This window comes from Rhinichthys klamathensis, unplaced genomic scaffold, assembly GCF_029890125.1.
Source record: "Rhinichthys klamathensis goyatoka isolate OS25496 unplaced genomic scaffold, OSU_Roscu_1.1 h1tg000484l_1, whole genome shotgun sequence".
In the NCBI taxonomy this organism is placed as follows: domain Eukaryota; kingdom Metazoa; phylum Chordata; class Actinopteri; order Cypriniformes; family Leuciscidae; genus Rhinichthys; species Rhinichthys klamathensis.
This window is the reverse complement of record NW_026606971.1, coordinates 620636-627686: the sequence shown is the minus strand read 5'-3', so window position 1 is coordinate 627686 and position 7051 is coordinate 620636.

The following is a 7051-nucleotide window of genomic DNA, read 5'->3' as shown; positions in this document are numbered from 1 at the left end:
AAATAGATCTGAGTAGCCATGTAGAAATGACTTAGTCATTTAGTACAGCAGTGTCAAGCGATCTCTTCAAGCGATCTCTGTTCACACATATAGTGATTTACAGTGACAAAGTGACCAGAATCACTCATTTTCAATGAAAATTGGTGATTTCCCAAATCAAGCGGGCATCAGGCAACGTGATGTGATGTGGGCGTGTCCAGGAGAGTTTAGATTTATGCAAATGACAATTGACAAACACACCTAGGAGTGAAGGCACTAGAGCACATGCGATTTGTCTGGTGTGAGATAGAGGAAAGGAGCGATTTCACTGTTCTGTACACTCAGAAAAGGTACACCTTTGTACTTTATTTACCCCTTAAGGGGGCAGATTGGTACCTTAAAGGATCCTTTTGAAAGGGAAAACTGGCAGTAATCGTTTAGGCGAATTGAGCCATTTTGGTTCATGCAAACAATAATATTGTTTAAATATGTAATACCTATGGCGGTGCAACTTAAGGGGTTATATGACGAATAATGCACTTTATGCATTATGCAGTTATAGCCTATGTATAAATAACATTTACAATATACATACACCCTTCTAAAGAGGAACGGCCAAATATACTGCCACTCGATGAGCTGATGAAATCACTGTATGTGTGAACATAAATCCTGCAGCATTGTATGACAAAACATCTTGTTGGCCCCGCCCACAGTAAAACATCATTGGTCCAAAGCCCTGATACAATCAGCTGTGTTTGAAACATCAGATTTGCTCTATTTGACTGTGATTTCGAGGCTTTGTGAGAACAGAAATATCACTCGACACCTGAAACTTGTCATGTTGTGCCTATACTTAGAACAACGAATATCAGAATAGAACATAATTCTCAGACTAGAAATTGTTTTATGTGTCTTTGTATGAATCTGAAGCAAAAGTCTAGCCTTGTTCTGTACTTAAAACAACAATGAACACTGCAAACACCCACAGAGACTGAACTCAGATGCATTACATGCTCTTTAACATAGACAATGTGTGAGTTTTGTTAGGAACAGAGCTTCTGCTTCATACCAGCGAAAGCATATTCATGTTAACTTTTTTACAAAAAAAAAAAAAATGTATCCAATATTTAAGTCAACAAATGCCTCCATGATGTATTATATTATATTATTAAATATATTGCTGTTTTTCTTTCCACATTATACTGAGAATTAGTTTTTTGGTTTGGGGGTTGTTGTTTTTTTGCCTTAAGATAATGACAATATATGGTATTATCATGAAAATAATGTCTCGATGCCAGAAATAGGCAGACAATAATGTATTTCTTTTGTTTCTTTTCGGGCTGAAATATGATCCAGGTTTGATGAAATTCATAAATTGTTGGTAGCTTTGAAATACTGCTGATAGATACAGTATGCTAATGCTGTAAAGCTGCATATTTGCACATGCGTTACTTTATATCCTTCAAGATTGATGGATGAGATTTTCTATCATGTTTCAATATTCTTCAAAACAACATGGGCTACTCTGAACCGAGTTTTATGCCAGAATGTATTGGTTCTCATTGGAAAATGGCAAAAAGGCTGAAATGTCTTCAAAGGTGTCAGAACAGATAACATTTGACAAGAAAACACAGCCTGTTTCTCCCTATCATGATGAAAGCAAAAGTCCTGACAGAAATACTACAGTATCTGCTGTGGAAACATGATCCGACTGAGCAGAGTTCTCACTCTTTTTTCTCAATCTTAAGAAGCAATCTCAATCTTAAATGTGTCAGTCAGACGATGATTTTTAAAGGTGCAATGTGTAACATTTTTGAGTATCTATTAACAGAAATGCAATATGACATCCATAACTATGTGTTCAGTGGTGTATAAAGAACTTACTTAATAAACCGTAATGTTTTTATTACCTTAGAATGAGGCATTTATATCTACATAGGCGCGGGAAACCCCTTCTATGAAGGCCGCCATATTGTGACGTCATGTTTCTACCGTAGCCGACAGCGAACAAACAGTGTTACAGAGCGCGTTTCGTCACTACATTGAAAGAGAAGCCGCAGGAAGCTAGAAGAAGCTAGTCATAAACACCGTGAGTAGTGACTTTTCCCTTGTCAGTGGTGTAAATATGTAGTTGGATTGTTTCATGTAACTTAATTCTTCTCCCTTGCTGTGTTATGGCTTTGCTATGTGGGGATAAATGTGCTGGTTACGTTCGTGAGACAGCTGATTAGTAGGCTACTCTTGTCATTGACCGTAAAACAGTTACAGGAATCACCAACCCGTCGATCTTGGAAGCATTTTAAGTCGATCGAGTTTCCAAAATCAGAGAAAAAAGCCTTTGTGTGTAGTAAGTGGTGTCTAGGGGATGCGGAGGCGCGCGCGCTGTCACAATCGCGTCATTTTTGCCGCACGCACCTTTGGGCTCATGCGGACGCGTCGAGTTTAAACAAGGCTCAGCCACAGTAACAGCTCATATTAGCCAGCTAAACTTTTACTACCCTGTTAGAAAAAATATATTGTTGCATAGTTTCATGTGGTTCTTCTCCCTCGCTGTATTATGGGTTTGCTGTGTGGCGAGAATGTGCTGGTTACATTTGTGAGACAATCAGCTGATTACTATTATATTATGTAAGGTGCATTGTGTAATATTTCTGAGGATCTATTGACAGAAATGCAATATAAAATCCATAACTATGTTTTCAGTGGTGTATAAAGACCTTACTTAATGAACCGTTATGTTTTCATTACCTTAGAATGAGACATTTATATCTACATAGACGCGGGAATCCCCTTCTATGAAGGTCTGAAGGTATGTTTCTACCGTAGCCGAAAGCGAACAAACAGCGCTAAAGAAACCTCATTGCTTGACTTACTACTCTCTGCTGCTGACTCAGACTCAGACGACGACATATTTTGTCTTACGTCGGCCACCGTAGCTTCTCATTCGAGTTTGAAAACCGAGGGATAGGCCGCGAGTGACTTGCTGTTTGCAATTTGCAATTGTCACGACTAGATGCCGCTAAAAATCCCACACTGCACCTTTAAAATATATGTAGCCCCCCCGTAGGGCTATGGCAGTGCTAACTACGCCACCCCTTGAACAGGACTAGTAAGAGCAAGGGGACTATGTTGCGACAAAAAGCATGCACAGTCTTGGATTAACAAAGTAAAAAAAAAATACAATCTTTATTTTTGTTTCAGTTAAAAATGAGTCGCTTTTGGTTATCAATAAATAACACGAACATACATCATTTGACATAGGGATAAGCCATAGGAGGGTGGGCCACCGGATTACAAGCTTGCCCAGGCCTAGGTTTCAATCCCACACGTGAACTAAGGCACACCCTTAAGGTAGAACCAACACTACAAACTTAGCCTACACAATCACAGCAATCATGCTCTTTGAGCCATTTCTAAAAGGTGCACACGTCACAGCATTACACTGCACACATTGGTTCCAAAAAGGGTGAAGCACTAAGGAAACTAGGCTAGAACCTGGTGCGCTAGTCTTTCCTATGGGCCCAATCCACCCCAAGACTATTACTGGGGAGAGTGATAAAACCAACAACAAATCAGAAAAGAAGAAATCGCTAGCCAGTGGTCACAATTGGTTCACTAACACAAATCTCTTACAACCCACCGGTTAGCGGGGGAAAAAAAGAGAAATAAACATTACCGAAAAGCGTCTAAAAAGCAGCACATGCACATTCATACACATTTAAACAAATTCAAGAGAACAGCAGCCGACAATGGATTGGCTGTAGCCTCTGCCTGCCGTCTAACGATTGCGTGGGTAGACAGTGTTTCGGCGCTTCACAATTTCAGCAGGGTCACGAAACGCTCCTCTGTGTTCATCAATCTAGGCATTCCAATATGTTTCGGAAGCATACACACACAAACAATAGTGCTGTTGGCAGTCACTCACAACACCTTGCGCTACAAACAGCACCCCGGAACACTGCTGCACTCAACCCGTTAGCAGCTAGCTACAATGTATGACTCCCGCCATGAGGACCCCAGGTGCCTATATACCTGCCTGCTCTCAATTTCTAACCACTCCCAGCCACATTAGGTACCGTAGCAACACGGGGGGGGAGTGAAGGAGAGAGATGAGAGAGAGAAACAAAGAACGTCTCAAACCCACAGGCTACAATCCACCCCCTCTAAATGAATCGGCGGCCCGACGATGACACCTCATGTCCGGGAGTCTTCATCCTCTATTTCTGATGGACCATAATTTATGCCCCTAGTCGACCTGGGTAGATGGTAAGGATTGGAATGTTGCCCTGCCGTAGACCTCGCTGAACGGCGCATGGCCACTGTTGTCCTCAGGCACCTCAGCTGTATCTTCAATGTCAATTTCCTCCAACGCTGAAGTGCCGGTTGAAGCAGGTGCAGCTTGGGGCTCTTGTTCAGCACCATACCAAATGATCACGTCCCGGGCATAACCATCGTCACCAACAGGAGGGCCTTTGGAGGTCTCCTCTTCCCGAGCTGGACCAGGGAAACGACCAGGCCCGGGCCTCAATCCCGCAGGGACGCCGCGCATCTCAGAACGATGCAGTCCTGACGGATGCACCTGTCGAACAGATCCACCCGCATCTGCAGGGATCACCGTGTATAGGGCTCCTGCTCCAGAAGGGCAGCGCACAACTCGATAGGCTACAGAGTTCCAGTAGTCCTGGATTTTAGTTCCGCAGATAGATCAAATCCCCTTCTTGGAACCCGGCATCATTCACCTGATCATTATGGCTCTGGTTCCGCCTGAGGGCCACTTCTTCTGATCTCTTTCTGACGTGTTCATCCTGTTACGTGAGCCATCCTGATGCTTTGCTGGTGTTTTTCAACCCACTCTTCTAGGGTGTTGATGTCTGGGACAGCCTCCCTGGTACCAAGCAAGAAATCAACTGGCAGTCTTGGATGGTGGCCAAACATCAGATAATATGGGGTATGCCCTGTGGTCTGGTGAGGGGTAACATTATAGGCAAAGGTGAGCTGAGGCAGATGGTGTGGCCAACGACGCTTCTCTGTCTCGGGTAGGGTGCGCAGCAAGTCGTGGAGTGTGCGGTTGAACCGCCCGCATTGGGCATTACCTTGAGGGTGGGACGGAGTGGTGCGGCTCTTTTGTATACCGTACATCTGACACAGTTGCCGGATCAAGAGGCTCTCAAAGTTTCGTCCCCAATCGGAGTGTATACGAGCTGGGGGACCAAACCTATGGAACCATTGCTGCTCCAAAGCCCTGGCCACCGTGTGCGCTTTTTGGTCTTTAGTAGGGACAGCCTGCGAGTACTTCGTGAATATGTCTGTGAGGTTCAGGACATTCTCTCTTCCATCACTAGCCGGCTCTAGCAGAGTAAAGTCAAGAGCCAAGATTTCATTTGGTCGAGTGGCTTGCATCGTGATCCTATATGTACGGACTTTGGGCTGGACAGCCTTCCCCACAACGCATCGCTGGCACCACTGTTCAGCATCTTTAGTCATACTGGGCCAAAAACATCGATTCCGGAGTAGCTGGAGTGTTCTCTCCGTGCCTTGGTGCCCTTTCTCGTCGTGGACACTCCGTAGAACTTCTGCTTGCAGGCACTGGGGCAGCAATAGCTGGAGAGTCTCCGGACCTCCCCCTGTTGCATGAATCAGGCGATAAAGAACTCCTTCCTCGTCGACTAGGCGGTCCCAGTGTTGGAGCAGGGCTCTGCTGGATTTGGGCAACTCTTCACGCTCCGCTGCCCCTGGCTGTCGCCCTTCTTGATAGTACTTCTTCACAGGTCCAATGACTGGGTCAGCTTCCTGAAGCGAACTTAGATCCTGAGGTGTACGCCCCGGTAAAGCCACCAAAGAACACCACCTCCCTGGCCCTCTATGACAGGCGTCAGACCAAGGCTGGTCAATGCGCCCAATGCGGGGACCTCCGTCCCGACGGTGAAACGTTCCAGATACTGACGAGAAAGAGCATCCGCGTTCTGATTGCTCTTCCCCGGCCGATATCTGAGGGTAAAATTGAATGACGCCAGCTGAGAATCAAGCGTCAAATCCAACTGACCAATATCTGCAGACTGGCTCTAAATGTGGCTGTGTTGACTCATCCAGACTGTAATTCAGGGGAAAGATCATGATGTTCAGTGCTTTTACCTCCCCATCTGCAGTGAGTCATGACAAGACACAAGACTATGAGTCATGAGAAGAGATTGCGTTTATTTTTTAAATTAGATCAGATCAATAATGTTTATATCTGTTTGATTCTTGCAACAAACAAACAAAAAAATCATCGGTTATGTGCTGCTTTATTGAACCTTTGCATTAGTTGTTTAGAGCATTATTATGATTGGCAATATTTGTCTTGAAGTAATCCATCTCGGTGTTTCCTCCACTGAGGCCTGTCCTGCAGTGTTTCTGTCCACCAGAAGGTGGCGCCCTGCTCTCCTGAGTCCTGACGGCTGTGTTTGTCCCCTGCTCACTGTGCCTCATCTCTCACTGTGTCACAATATGCCGTTCAAAGGCTTCTCAGTCTTTAAAGCACAGCAGTTCAGCGGCTTTGGCATTCACACAGCAAACCTGTCAGCGGCAGATGGTCGGCGGCGTAGCTTTCAGATGCTTTCACAAATGTCAAGGCATTCAGACTTTATGTATTTTGTGTTTCAGGTCACATTTATTTACGTATATATCGCTTTATTCAAAACAGATTGTTTCAAAGCAGCTTTCGCAGTAATGGACAGGAAAATAACAGTCAATGTTGCAAAATTCATCATTAATGAAACAAATTCAATTTCAGCTTTAAAGCAGCCCTATTAGACAACAGCTCTAATGACAGATGCATACTTTCCCCCAATCACAACTCAGTACCTCATATTTTGTGACATTGCATTGATTTCCCCTTCATGATAAAGATAATGATTGCTCTCTTCCAAAAGTATAATAATTCCAAGCTGGTTTTCTAATTAAACTGGTTTAAATGTATAGTTTACCCCCCCAAAAAAAAATTCTGTCACTATTTACTATTTACGGAAGTGATCTCTTGCACGGTTGCGAAAAAATTCAATGTTGTCTGTTGATATATCGAAATCGTCTT